The following is a 15,382-nucleotide window of genomic DNA, read 5'->3' as shown; positions in this document are numbered from 1 at the left end:
ACAATTATTTCTGGATGTTGGTGTAAAAGAAATCCCGTTGTTCTTAAAAATATGCAGGTCCATCGCAAATGGTGGAATCTGTGAGAGGGGAAGAATTAGTGAACCAGTTAAACGCTAAATGCGATGAAAACATTTTCGTATTATCGGCGAGGAGGAACGCAGCCTCGAACCAGCGCGTCGCTGTCCTATCGTGCGGATCGCCGTTTCTCCCAGAGGCAGCTTGGAACGGTTGCGGTGTCATTGCGAATTAGTGCAATTCTAACGTGTTCTGTCTGTGACTGCTGCGACGTCAGATGACTCAAGGTCAACCGGCTACCACTTTGCTGTATTCGGCTGCAAAAAAATAATAAGTTTCGAAAGCGAACATGAAGTGTCTCTTAATTCAACCGCAGCGACTCCGTGGACTCCGCCACTGCGGTTTCAGACAAGCGTCGGTTTGGGATTGCCAGCGTGAACTGAAAGGAGTCGACGCCATCAGCCTCGTCGCGTGTATGTTCAGAAGATTTTGCGTCCAGTGAGCGCACGGCGACGAACTCGGTACACTCGATCAAACTGGGATACGTCACCACATGGCCCACCTTATGCTGCGCGACGGTGGACCAGTAAGCCTGCGTCGGCAAGGGCATTTGAAACCGAACCGGCCCACTGTTAAAAAAGAGAGTCGGCGCCAGTCGACGTGGGCTCTTACCACTACATGTACGCTATCTTCAGCGATATCTGTACATACACTGTGTATAAAGCTTTTCGTTTCCTCTTCGTCTGCTCCAAGAGCCGGTCTCTCGTCCTCCACCCCGAAGTTAGAACAACGAGCAGCTTCCTCGTTCTCTGGTTGTTGGTGCTGCCAACGAAGTATAACGTCTCCATACGGCGATGAGCATTCCTTAGACGTTCACCACGAGACAACCATCCACCCCCCCCCACCCCCCCCACCCCCCCCTCCCCACTTCCATTCCCTCAGCGCCTATCGAGAATTCAACGCAGTGGTGACGCCGACTGTTGACAACCCAACAAAAGGCTCCTCTACCTGAACCTGACAACCTAAGCTAATTGATGAAAAGGGCCAACGTCTAATGCTATACGCGTGGGAACGGCTTCGACCTCGGATTCCCAGATTTCTGCGCGCTTGCGCTATATGCAGAGGCGAAGGTGCAACATAGGAGGCGGAGACTCGACCGACTCGAATACGCACCGTTTGTTGAATTCTAGGAGTTTGCGTGCCAAAACCACGATTTGATTACGAGGCATGCCGCACCGGGGGACTCCGGTATAATTCTGACCAGCAGGAAATCTTGAACGTGCGCACCTTTCGTTCATATGTCCCACTTTTATCACGGATGCCGAGTTCGTCGCCGTGCGCCTACTGGAAACAAACTCTTGTGAACATACACGCGACGAAACTGCTGCCGTCGAGTCCTTTCAGTTTACGCTGGCAGTCTAAAGCGGACGCTCCTGTGCAACTGCGGCAGCGTAGTCCACGATATCTCAGTAGCTGAAGAAGCACTTCACGTTCTCTTCCGAAAGCTGTCTTTGCAGCCGCACACAGCACAGTGGTAGCCCGTTGACCTTGAGTCGTCTGACACCGCAGCAATCCAAGATGGAACGCGCTATAATCGCACCAATTCGCAGGGATAACGCGACCTTTCCAAGCTTCCATCTGCCGCGGCCAGAAATGGCGATAAACATGACCATAACCAGTGCGAGGAGGAGAGGGGCGCGGCGCGCTGGTTCGAGGCTACGTTCCTCCTCGCCGATAAAACAGAAAAGCTTGTGTCGCATTGACCATTTAACCGCCGCACTGAATCTGCCCGTCGTATAGACGCTAACATGCGCATTGGACTTGCATCACATTAATAATAACGGGCTTTGTTTAGACTATCCGTGAGAAAGAATTGTTCAGTTGCATTAAAGGACTAGTTTTGCCTTTGATATTAAATAGTCATTTTTTGTACGAACCGAATTTGTTTGAGTGACAGCAAAACATACTACCCACAAGAAATGTTTTGGGTTGGAAATCATGACGCATCGTCAGAGAAGCAGTGACGGTTGGTGCGTGTACAGAGCGGCTCCAGCAGCAATGTAAGTGCAACAATACTTCCGTGTTCACTACTTTGAAAATGTGCCGTGCATTCAATGCTTCGTACTCAGCAGCAGTCGTAATGCAAAAGGCATCGTTGCAATCGTGAGGACTCGGACACTACTTCGAAAATGTACCATGCATGCAATGCTTCGTGTTTTGTATAAGCAGCAGTCATTACGCAAAAGGCCTCGTTGCAATCGTGAGGACTCGCACACTATTTTGAAAACGTACCGTGCATACAATGCTTTGTACTTTGCGTATGTTATCGTCCTGGTGGAATTGCGCCGGGCTTGTGACTCAGTGTCCGTATCTTCTCTCATTGAAATAAACTTTTTCCAAACAAACTGCAATCGTGGCACACCCAATTTAATAACTTTGGGAATAAATATAGTGTGATGGCTCCAGTAGCAATCCAACAGAAGAAAGTCGCATTGCAGCCTTGACATGCCCAATTTAATAACTTTGGGGAAGATATTCACGCAGCACGCTTATAATACGCCCACATACGTTAACGTTGTCAATAGCGAAATTTTCGAATCGAATAGGTGTACGCGCAATGGAGGAAAACTATAATCGAATCGAATACCGAATATTTTATCAATTCTAAGCAAAGTGAAATAGAAAGGTCGTGTGGCGTTCACTTGGCTAAAACTAATGCTTGTTAACGTTATATGTGACACGCGCGATGCATTTCCTAGCTGGACTTTATTACAACTGAGGAGCTTCTAAATGAGAAACGACCGAAAAAAAAAAGTGATCATATCTGGCGCAACCTGACAATGAATGACAGCGATGGAACGTGGTGAGGTGGTCTAAATAATAAACTACTTTGCTTCACTTAAGAAATTATCACGTTGCATAAGTGTGAGTCATCCTTATGGAACGACTGGAATTTATTGAGTAGAAGTAAACTACATGCCAGAACATGCCAACGAGATGTGCCAAAAGCGCTGTGTATAATGCCCTCAATGACTGTCAGAGCTGAAGCCCGGCCGCGGTTAGCTTCTCAATAGCAGTTCCCTGCAAAGGTTCCGATAATACCGCATTTACCCGTGCAAATCTCGTACTCCTTTACTCCGTGCGCTTGCATCAGGAAGTGGTAGTACATCTCCGCAGCGACCACCGCAACCTTACACCAGAATCATTCGAAATATACACGACTTGCGTCTGGCTTTCTCTCTGTCGGTAGACTCCCATGAGTGTCCATATTTCTCGTACTCGGGTAGAAATGAATGTTCGTCAATTTCGAATAGTCAATTCTTGAGCACAGTACGAACCGGATGACAAGCATTCCAAATTTACGCTTACCAGACAACCAAAAGATTGCGAACATATCAAAATTGTCTAATATGTTCGCGCATTCGTGGTTGTCCGACACGCGTAAATTAGAATTTGTTGAGTATGCCCCTCGCTGCTTACGTTTACGCTGGTATTCTTAGATCGAGTAAACGAACGTGCACACACATAGTCTCTATATGCCTCCACGCATAAAACAATCACACGTTTATCTCTGCTGCGACAGACACCTCGCTTCATGACACCCAAAGTACCATCAGTTTTTTACCTGCGTTATTGTTTGTTACCCCTGCTTTATCCTATTTCTGCTGGCCCTTATGAAACATGCAACACTACCGTGGACGCGTGGACATTTGTTGATGACGCGTCAGATTACATTTGCTTTTCCGTGTCTATGACAGTGTTCAACTTCTTTTCATCCAGCCTTCTCGACTGATGTTACCTCAGCCACCTTTGTTCAGGGAAACACATAGCAAGCCACCCATTCACTGGCGTGCTTAACCCTTTATTGACGAGTGTTGCCTACAGGCAACGTACCAAAAAAGAATTTTTTTCTTAGTGAGTTTAAGTATTGAGTATGAAGTTTCCAGCTAAATGTCTTCAGCCAAGACTGAATGACAGGCAGCAAGCGTCATTTGTTGGTTTAGAGCAGGAACACTGGACGAAGAAGTAGAAGTTTGGTACGCGACTCACTGTCTTGTGCAAGCAAGGCCAGAGGAGACAGGCCGATGCAACATATGCAGCTGAAGTGGTGTCACACATGTGATGTAAAGCAACTCAAATGTGCGCCTATGGTTCACATATTATGAGAGCTGTCGATACAAATTGAAAATGAAGCCTTAGGAGGCTTGGGGTGAAGCCCACTTCCAGTTTCCTGTCTGGGGTTCGCCCTCTATTGCTAAAAAAATTCTGCAAAATATTTGTTATTTTTGTTGATTATGCTTATTCTTGATGTGTTTTGCGTATTTAGATAGAAGAATAAAAATTTTTCTTGGTATTTATATGTCTCCTCATTAAAGGGTTAAAAACGTTGCTTCTGAGCACTGTTTGCCTCCCGTGGAGCTGTCGTGAACGCGTGCGCATAGCCTCCATTTATTAATGCAATAGCGTTAACGGCCCCGTGTCGCGAAAAATCCATCGTCGCTTTAGAAAAAGTTTATTTCAACAAACGACGACACGAACACTGAGTCACAATGACGGCCCAATTCCACCAGAACGTTAACATCTACAAAGCACGAAGCAATGTTATAAATGGCACGTTTTCACAGAAGCGTCTTAGTCCACGCTCACTAACATGTATAACCACATAGACCCACGGAAACACACAGTTACACAAACTAATTGTCACATTACACAAAGACATGTTCAATATATACAGTATACACAATGGTTATGTACAATGATGATGTGACTTTACATAGTTTTGGAGCCATGCTATGAGATGCGTATTTACAAAGATGATCACGCATACGAGAGCATGCAGAAATCGCGGGCACCTATACGTACATGTATATTTAGTGCATTGTTTTGATGGCCTGGCTACAAGAACCAGGCTGGTCGAAAATTAAGTCATACGCGTCCATCAGTCACCGACAGGAAACAGCATGACCACTGCAGAAGGATCTCCTCTTCCCCAAGGAAGAACAACTCCTCTGACAGAAACGACGGTAGCGGTCGCTGGAGCCGCACCGACGACACACGCGTTGCAAGCCGCGGCAGTCAAAAATCACACGGTGGAGGCCCTCTGGTAATTAAGGACAGGGTTCATGGTGTTCATTTCCATCCGAATGAACAAGGTGCCCGTGAGCACGCCACGTCGTCCGCTCATAAGACCAGCGTTGACAGACAGAATGTTGCCGTATGGCGATAGTGCCTTTAGGAGGACTTCGTTCGGAACGAAGGACGGCAAGAGGAGGCAGGCTACGTGGGTGACCTGCGGGCCGACAGGAACGACAGGACAACGCTCGCCGTCGCGGTGACAAGGCAGCCAGCATCGACGATTACAGTCATGGAAGCCATGCTGCTCTTGAGTGTGACTTGGAAGTTTAGGGCTCCCGTGTGCGGAACGCAGTAGACCTCAGAGAGGCCAGCTATAGAGGGCGTCGCATTGACGACGGTCTCAGGACCATTCCCCGTAGGGACAACGACGTCGAGTCCGGCGACGGCGTCCCACGTCTAGCGTCGACCGTCTTCTCGCGAAACATCATTCCGAACCACGCACACTCAACTACTCTGCTATCACCAAAGTGGCTCATACCTTCTCTTTCAATCTTGACAAAGTTATTCCTCGGTATTTTGAGAACGACGGCCTGCAAACAAACACCGACGGCGCATACCTTTTATACTAGATCTTATCAGATTGAAACGTTAAAAGCGCGAAACAACAACAGGATATCGACCCACGCAAGAGGCCGCGTTTCTACCAGAAAGCTCGCCTTCGTGCATTGCGTTCACCACCAGTGTTTCCCGGCAAACATTACGGTTACATAAACTGCTGTTGCCGGGAAGCGTGAAAAGCAGGGACCTTGGAATTTTATCGCGTTCCACACTTAAAGAGAGGCGAATCTTAAGCGTCCTCCAAGTTTTCATTTTCTTTCCCCTTTCTCATAGTGAAGGGTAGCAAACCAAATGCAACCTGCCTAACCTTTATCTACGTTTCGATTTCTGCTTCTTTCGCCATTTAGGCCGGCTTCGAACAGCTAATAACGCATGAACACGGTATATGCGTTTCCCGGAGAAGCGATCTGCAGGACTTCCCCTCCCAACAGCCAGCACGTAGAGCTCGACACACAGTAGCAGCACCATGGATATACCGGGACGGTCCATTTACGTCGTCGTGCCCGATGTATGGATTCCGAGGGGCCGCGCACGAAGGAGGAGGACTCGCAGCCACTGCAGAGTCGTTGCGCTCGAACAACGTGCGGCGAAGGGGCAAGCGCGCACGCGTGGAGTTGCCCCCCTTGAGAGCTGCTAATGAGACAAGACCGCCCATGTTGGTTTTTGGATCTCGGCGTTGCTTCGGTGGGGGAGGCGGGCAGGCGTGGGTGCTTGTCGGGCTCTGCTCCGTCTTGATAGATCGCGCCGGCGAGGCAGCTCGCGGCGCCCCCATGCAGCTTCGTTCTCTTCCAGTGCACTTTTGTGTGCTGCGGACGCACGGCGCAGAATAGCGGACGGCTAACTCTGGAGAACGGCAGGCAGGCAGGCAAAAGAAAGCCTACGGTCGTGCGCGTCAACTGCGGCGTGTGCAGAGCAGGGGATTTCTGACGCAACGAAGGAAACCGGGCGCTCTGTTATACTTTATAACGACACGGCGGTTCCGCCTGGTTTCCCCCGTCTGCTCGTCCGTCAAAGCGGGAGAGCTCGGGCGGGCAAGGGACACGTGCGCGCCAAGAGGCCAGAGCTTGCGCGGCATTAGGAAACGCGGACGAAACCACGTGGCTCGGTGCCGCTAGGAAAGAGCTTCAGCTATACTAACTGTCTATATCTGTACAAGGAGCGCGCAGATTTGACAGACGCCCTCGGCATCTTTCAAAATGCGAATGGGTATCTCTGGAAGTAACAGTTGCCGTTAATTTCTCTAAGCTTGCCTCGACTCCAATGTTGTAACACGCGGTGCGCTCGTTATTGGGCTTGTCAGAAAGGTGAGTGTGTAGGGAAAACCAAGAAGGGCTTTGGTGCAGGACACGCGTGTATGATGTGTCCCCTTTTCGAAAAGTTGGCTCGAGAAATTAAGTGTGGTGACAGAGCTCAATATCCGCGAAGAACTCGTTTTGCGATCGGAAGTCGCGGTCGCAGACCCGATTGGCGCACGACGAGCCCGTATCGTTAGGCATCGCGTATGCGTGTAGCCCCTTTTAAACACCTTAAAAGAGAGAACGATGGTTGTGCGGCCGTTTCTGTACCGTGGCGTTCTGCTTGTCATCACTCGGACACAGCTTCGATGGGCGTCCGTGTCCCGATGTAGACCGATGGAAAAAATGTTTTGCTCGGGTTTTTTGAACGCACGTTATCAACAGCATGGCCCATACCCACAGAAATGTTCTTAGGCTAAAGTTGCTCGTAAGATCAGTTGGCAGCCGCTCGTGACGATGGACATACTATTAGCGAAGGCGGGTGGCAATAACAAAGAAGAGTCACGAACAAAATGCTCGGTGAATTCGGTCCCACGTCGCCAAATTTATTCCGGACTCCTTCACTATAGTTGAAGTGTCGCTCACCGCTAGAGAGAGCGATGTTGTAAGTTTGGTTAGCGATTGGGAGATTGGCAGCTCAAAAGCAGAGAGGTGACATAAGGTTAAAAGTGTAGGAACACGTATTTAAAGAAAATGGCCAAATTTAATAACTTACAACACAGTTAAACAGAAATTAAAGCTGAGCATGGTGGCAACTGCCATTACCCCGTTTCAAAGGGGACACTCCTACCTTCCATCCATCCATCCGGTTATATGGCGCCTGCATGTAACGTTGCATGTAGGCTCCCAAAGTTTGGTGAGAATCTGTGCACAGAGCGCTTGTGTTGCTTTGCGACACTATAGGCGCCAGTCAGTCACTCGGTCGGTCGGTCATGAGCGGCAACGCTGTTTGATCAGTCAGTCTATATGAACAGCAGCTCTGCTGGCGACGCCTCCTGTGAAGCCGACTTCAACCAGTTTAACAGAAGTGTTACTGCGGCGAACTGTGTGCTAACTCAGCTGCAAGCGTAAGCGCGCTGGTGGCAACGCAATTAGCGTACAGTGGCTCTTTTCTCGTCCTTCGACGAGACCAGTCATGCTACAACAGAAAACGTTCCTGACGAGACGTGGCGAAACAAAGCGCCACAAGAAGTCGTTACCGGCTCAGCTGCCACCGTTCTGGTGTCCCGAAATTCCGCAAAACACCGAGATTAAAGCTTTCTATTCACATCCACTAGCTGCAATATCGGTGCTGCATAAATTAAGCGTTGTAGAAAAACGTGTGCCCCCAAGCAACTTAAAATGCGAGCCCGATGCATGTGCCCGTGTAACTTCTCGGCTGCATGTGATAGAGCGTATATCGTGCGATCGCAATATACTATACATTTCAAAGAACCCGCGGTAAGAACTACTGCACGTACACGTGCTAGTTCTTACCACGGTTCTTTTCTCTTTTTCTTCGATTCATTGTTTTTTGATCGATGCGTTGAGCTCAGGAGAAGCAGAACGGCTGTGGGGAGCCTGGAATCTTTCACGGCCGACCACACACACGCACACAGGCGTGCCCGCGGAGAGCATCTAAGCGGTGTATACACACGCGACGTCAGGAGAAACCTTTTCTCCCTCTCTTTCTTTCTTTCTTTTTTTTTCCCTAGCCGGGCTAAACAACAGGCGCTTGGATCCCGTGCTTTCTAAGGAATTATCGGCCCGGAGATGGGGTTGCGCGAAGGCATCGGAAAACCCCGTGCGGCCCGCCGCCGCCGCCGACATCGTGCACCTCGTGACCGTGGGAAAGTCGAGCACCCTGTAAAGGTCTGTACACCCGCTCTGGTTTCTCTCTGTCTCGATAAAAAAAAAATGATGAAGCCACCCGACCAGCCGTCCTTATTGCGTGCCTTAAGCCCACCGGGGAGAGATACGAAAAATTCTTGAGTTGTTTGTTCTATAGCCACATGTGTGCTTGCAATTTTCCCCGACGCGCTGCAGTTTCCAGTTTATCGCTGTCGACCCCAACTATACTAACTCTCGCACAGCAACGAGACCCGTACTCTAAGCCGCATTCCCTATCACCTTCCTTGCACCGCACTTTGTAAAAAAAGAAAAAAAAATTATACGTGTAAGTGCGTTTTTAAAATGTTGTTTACTGTGGTAGCTGTCGTGCCATCAATGCCGCAGTCGTGTTGATGCCCGCAGCTAGCGCCGGCGTCTTTCGCAGAAATTTCATAGTGTTTTGCAACAGGCTTGTCTAAAAAATAAAAAAAAAATCTATTTTCACTCATAACGCGCAGCAGCGATGTGATAGTTGGGGAAATATTAAACGCAGCAGGTCTTGCAAGCCTTGCTTCACACAGGGCTGCACGCGTTTATTTATCTCTAGCTTTCTCGTTAACAACAACAACAACAACAACAACAACGACGACGACGACGACGACGACGACGACGACAACAACAACAACAACAACAACAACAATAATAATAATAATAATAACAGCACGTTAACTTGCAAAAGCAGGATAATGCTAATGTCAGCCCTGCGCTGACCTTAGCCGTGTGCTGTCGTGTCCTGCATACGCGCTCCTCGTTCCGATTCTGCGTATTTTTAGGGCCAGTTAAATATATTTCGATTCTGTATCTATGCGGGATCTATCGAAATAAACGTCGCGTAGCGTTGAAATACAATGCATGCTCCGACCTCAACGAGATGCGTTTCTTTCCGTTTTCGCTACCGCCAGGCAGATGGCTCTCTATAAGCAACGCAATCGGGCCTCTCTTTTTTCGTTCCTAATTTGCTCCCGACTCAGTTCCCGTCAAATGTACACAGCCAATTTACATCCGGCTCATTTCGAGAGGCCGCCCTTCGCGTGGTGTATATATACGTTGCTTTCGGTCAAAGGAAACACGTGCCTTAACTCATGCAGCCAAGCCTTCCTTCGTGCGCCCATAGTATAGCCAGCGGCAGACCCTGGACGCCGCACCGAGAGAAGTTTAAAAAAAAAAAACTTCAAAAAAAAGAAAACGGACAAGAAAACAGCCCAACAATTACATGTATATAAGCTTCGGTTTGTTATTCGAAGATCGTCGAACCATGGAACACAGCGCCGAGCGCGTTTACTACAGCCACAGCTACAAAATAATGAGTTATACGATAAACAACTCCCTCGGGCGTCCGCATACTTTTCCTTCTTTTCTTTTTTTTTCTTTTCCTACCGAAGTCTCGCGAGATCCTTCAGGCTGCTTCGCGTTACGACGCCGCTCTCACACGCGAGACGGGGACGAGAACACCCAGCGATTAGGTTACCGCGGTGGCCGCCTTTTTATGCGTCGTCTCCGCTTCGTGCAACGTCAGTGCAACTGCTGCAGCACGCAGCAGCGGCGGCGGCGCCAGTATTGAGTCGCGCAGCCCCCTCCACGGCTCGACCGAAGCGCGACGTTGTTTCGAAGACTGGCCTTGGCTCTCGTATCACGTGATATACGCCATATAGTGCATGTTATGTGGACGCAGCATATAGCCACATAGAGGACGCGGTGGTGGTGCTCGCGCTCGTTCCATATATCCATAGCAAGCGCTGCTTCTTCCTAATACGTCTATACGTTTTCTCAGGGTTCTGGACCACTTGTTATCTCTTGTAGAGTTCTTCTTTTCGTTTCTGTTTGTTTGTTTGCGTGATTTATTACGGTGTTGGCTGCTTTGCTTCGCGACCTCGGAGTTTGAGCTATGTGACATTTACGCGTGCCGGATATGTTTATGATGCCGCGCCGTAAACTGAAGGCAGCCCGCACGAAAGGACAGAAGAAAGTAGGGAAGTGAGAGAGCGAAGCGAAGAAAACAACAGAGAGAGAAAAAAAAAAGCAAAGGACAAGACACGCTTTCGTCGGAGACTGCTCTCTAACCGAGGAAACTGCAGGAGCGCCAGACAAGCACATTAGTTGTTGTGAAGGAGGAGGGAATAGAAAAGCGGGCACACAGAAAGGAAGTTACGATCCGCGAGCCGCGGCACTGGCTAGAAAGCGCAGCGAAAAACAAATTGCGGAAGGAGGGGCCGGGGAGAAAAAAGGAAGAAGAACACAGTGTTGCCGTGTGTTGTGTTTTCTTACAACAACGCGTTGCCACACGCTATCAGATAACGGTTCTGCCATGTATACGCGGAAATCGAGACGCGACGACCGCCTATAGCTCCGCGGCGATGCGGTCGCGAGGGCCACCGCAACAACAAACAATGCGCTCGGAGATTCGCCGATGAAACGCGCCGTATGCGGAGTGGAACGGGCAATAAACGCCGTCGTCGCAAGCGCAGGGCGAAGAGTCGCTCTTTCTTGTTGCGACGGCATCGGGGTTGGGGGGTAACGGATGCTACGATACACTGAAACGTGGACGCGTGGGCTACAGCGCTAGCGCACGTGTGTATGTTACCGTGTCTGTTAAGTGCGCAGATCCGGCACGTGACCCGCCGTGGTTGCTCAGTTGCTATGGTGTTGGGCTGCTGAGCACGAGGTCGCGGGATCGAATCCCGCCCATGGCGGCCGCATTTCGATGGGGGCGAAACGCGAAAACACCAGTGGATTTAGATTTAGGTGCACGTTAAAGATCCCCAGGTGGTCGAAATTTCCGGAGTCCTCCAATACGGCGTGCTTCATAATCAGAAAGTGGTTTTGGCAGGTAACACTCCATAACTTAATTTTTTAATCCTGTGCGTGTGCACGTGATGTGAATGTGTGCGTGACTGCGTTGCTTTGTTCCCGGGCCACGAATGGGCTGAATCGTAATCGCAGACAAAATGTCTCCTTGCATTTCGCTCCCCAGGCGTTCATCGCCAGCAAGGCCGATCATGCCACTGTGTTCACGAGCGTGTCAGCGCCGACGAGAGTGCCCGTGCGAGTACACGCGAACAACACGAGCATGCAAATATGACGTTTCTGCAGCGACTGTTGTAACTGCGTGTACAGGTGAGGGTCAATAGTGTACCTGCGTCGCCCTTGGCCTCGTACCTGATATCTCGTAGAACGTCGCGTAAGAGCTTTGGCGATTAGAATTGCTCGTGTCTAAATATATCTCTTGACAAGCTCTCAGGGGAACAAACTTTCCACGAAGCTGATTCCTGCGTGACCTGAGCGTCTCTATATATTGCAGCTGTCGCCTGTGACAGTTATTCACCATGGACAGTTATTCATCGTCGAGGTAAAGTGCGCTTAATTTGTGGGCCAATTGAACGGGCTATGAGAGACGCCGCGTGTTGTAGGGCTCGGGGTTGACCTTGACCGCCTGTGGTTTTCACTGTGACAGCAATTATATATGGTGACTCCAATGGAATTTTCCTGCCGTCCCTTGCATCCGTTTACAGCTGTGCGGAGGGCGACATGATGTGAGGAAAGGATAAGTTGCTGCGAGTCGAAATCTCGCCGAGTTGTGTCTGCGTTGGCGATTTTCTTTCAGAGCTTGTTTACCGCCCACCTTTTTTAGTTTATGAGAACGCGTGCCTCGCTGTCAAATCAGCCGAATTCACAAAGCCCACAGATTGTGAAATCCGCGTCATTGGCCAGCCGCTTATGCCTGGTCAATGACGTTGAGCTTGAAACTGAATGAAATGCGTGCATTGAATAATGATGGCGCTTAATGAATACACGTTGAATAGTCCTCTGATAACTTTTGAGATCCTGAATACGACTTTCCGACGCTCCTATAGTTAGGCTGACTGGCTTTAAATTTCCGGTGAACCTGTTCGCGGTACGGTAGGAACCTGACGCCTCCTCGTTTCAACTTCGAAATGCACTTGTGAGGTATTTGCACGATAGCGCGAAGTATTCAAAAACTATAAAGGCAAGGTAGACAGGGCCAAATCGAATCAAATAGTATTGTTTTGCCCGGCATCACGACTAGCACGATAAGCCCCGATATTGGTCGGCAGCTGTTCTTACATGAACCTTTCGTTGCCACACAGATGCAGCCACGGGACGGTTAAGCGGAAGAAAACACGATATTTACTTTACCGAGATGACGTCTCGTTAAGTCCAAAGAATGAGGCAACCGGAAGTTGCTGTCGGAACGCTTTCGTGGCCTTTGTTTTCAAACGGTGAAAGTCTCCGTACGGCGCTGTCAGCTATAGTTTCAAACTGGGCTCTGGCTAATGTCGGCCTAGTATCGGCTGAGGCCCAAGAATCCTACGTCCAATAACATCAGAAGGTCAGCAAGAGGATATTGGGCCCCCGCGCCACAGACGGTCGACCTTCGATACGTCTAAGGGCTCGGGGTCCAGCTCAGACCTTCCTCCTTGAACACGTATGAAATGTAAGAATTAGAAGGGTTTGGGTGCGAGCTAGTTGGTACGGATCATTCAAATTTAAAACAGCACCAAAAACATTAACAAAATTAACTTGTTAGGTAATTAACCGCGGAACTAACCCGACTGAAAGCTGTGAAACGATAAATTTATTTGCACTCTGATATGAAGATGTAAATAAATCTCCTATATAGTCCAAGAAGTAATAGCACCATAAACATTAAAAGTATTGAAAGCGTCACTCGAGCCCTATGTATAATATATATGAATCAAAATGCCAGCCACGCATTGCAAAATAATACGCAACATGCCTACAAATATTCCATGTTGTTTCTGTGGAACACAGGATTCTTGGTCTTCTTATAAAAAAGAAAAAAAATAACAAACAATAAATACAGTAAATAACGGTACGTCTGTACCGTGTGTACCTACGTCGGTAAAATAGACGAACAGGGATGTGCAGGGTTCAAATTCGGACACTGTGCATGCCTACACCTCGCGCTCGCTGAGCCATTGGAGGAAGCATGCGCGCACAAGCCAGCAATGTTCTATACGAGACAGAGGAGCGTTATTTACATCCATAAACGTTCACGTCTCTTCTTTTTTTACATTACTTGGTTTCCGCGATGGGTCTAGTTGGTCGTCACCGCGAGTCCGCCACGGCCAGACGAGGGAGAACCATAAACACGTGCGCGCGTTCTGCAAGCGTGCGCGCCTGCGTGCATAAAAATGCGCACCAAGCACTCGGTGCTTCTGCTCCCCGCCAACGTCATCCACGTACCCAGCCACAGAGGCCCTCCGCCGAGACGCAACAACCAAAGGGAAGGAGCGATCAGCACCGACGGAGTGGACCCACGCGTGTGTGCACACTGCGGAAGAGTGTATATAGCAAAGTCGTTTGCAAAAGAAAAAATAAATAAAACAACGTATTGTGACGTCATGCTGTAAATGTACCCGCCGTGGTTGCTCAGTGGCTATGGTGTTGGGCTGCTGAGCACGAGGTCGCGTGATCGAATCCCGGCCACGGCGGTCGCATTTCGATGGGGGCGAAATGCGGAAACACCCGTGTACCTAGATTTAGGTGCACGTTAAAGAACCCCAGGTGGTCGAAATTTCCGGAGTCCTCCACTGCGGCGTGCCTCATAATCAGAAAGTGGTTTTGGCACGTAAAACCCCATAATTTTTTTTTTAATGCTGTAAATGAGTCGACGAGGAGAGCGGGCGTCCGCGAGTGGTCGCACAATAAGGTGTTGAAAGATTGTCACAACGACCGACGGTCTCACCTTGCGTCGATCAGAATTACGTTGAGGTGTTCCCACTCACTAAATGTGCAAGTCAACAACCTAGCGGAGCTCGAATGCACATGTGAACACGCTACCAATATAGCTCGAGAGGCAAAGCAAAGGGCCAAGTTTCTTTAAGCGAAATGAAACGAAAAGCTCAAAATTTACATGCTTTTTTTTTCACGTAGTAATAACAAGCAAATAATGTAAGTTTAGAAGGCACGGCGCATGCTCAGAAAATCAAGCACGATGATATGTAGCTAAGAGGAGCAAACGTGGTCTTGTGGTTGTGCAAGGTACGCAGAATTACATAGTGCACAGGGTGCCACTGCTATCGCGCACGAAACTTTAAAACGAGACGAATCATTCTGCGCAAAATAAGGCCAAGTGCATGTTGCTCGAAGTCCAGTTGAGAAACCACTAGTAACTTCATAGTTTCTGGAATGCACTTAGTTAGTCAAAAGCACTCAACTAACTCTTATTTGTTGTTCTAAGTTTCGGTAAGCCCACCTTGAAGGTACTATATGGTACCGTGGGAACCAAAATATTCACAGAATACACACATGCGGAGCAAGCAATGCGTAGAAGGAACGCGTTACGTGGTGACTTTGTTGATGTTGATTACTTTTCAGTATGGCACGTAACCTACCACAGGGATTGGCCCTGGGCTCAGTAAGCGACGAGCACTAAGGTGAAGACCTTCCATCTTTTCAGGTACGTACCGTTCCTCTTTCAATAGCAGCAACAATATTCTCAACTGTATCGAGATTCCACTAAGTG

The 15,382-nt window shown here is 48.9% G+C and overlaps 1 protein-coding gene and 1 long non-coding RNA gene across 2 annotated transcripts in view; one reads left to right on the top strand and one right to left on the bottom strand.

The window, feature by feature from the left end:
- The window catches only part of org-1 (optomotor-blind-related-gene-1), a 96,876-nt gene that overhangs the window by 39,133 nt on the left and 42,361 nt on the right, over window positions 1-15,382 (bottom strand). The gene's annotated exons all lie outside the window — the stretch shown is intronic.
- On the top strand, window positions 1,837-15,316 carry LOC135900776 (uncharacterized). The gene is made up of 3 exons (XR_010563936.1): window positions 1,837-2,076; window positions 8,700-8,856; window positions 15,235-15,316. It is a non-coding gene; the product is annotated as an uncharacterized lncRNA (long non-coding RNA).

Source organism: Dermacentor albipictus, chromosome 2 (genome assembly GCF_038994185.2).
Source record: "Dermacentor albipictus isolate Rhodes 1998 colony chromosome 2, USDA_Dalb.pri_finalv2, whole genome shotgun sequence".
NCBI classification, from domain to species: domain Eukaryota; kingdom Metazoa; phylum Arthropoda; class Arachnida; order Ixodida; family Ixodidae; genus Dermacentor; species Dermacentor albipictus.
The sequence above is the reverse complement of the archived record's forward strand: the minus strand, read 5'-3'. Positions and strand labels throughout refer to the sequence as shown.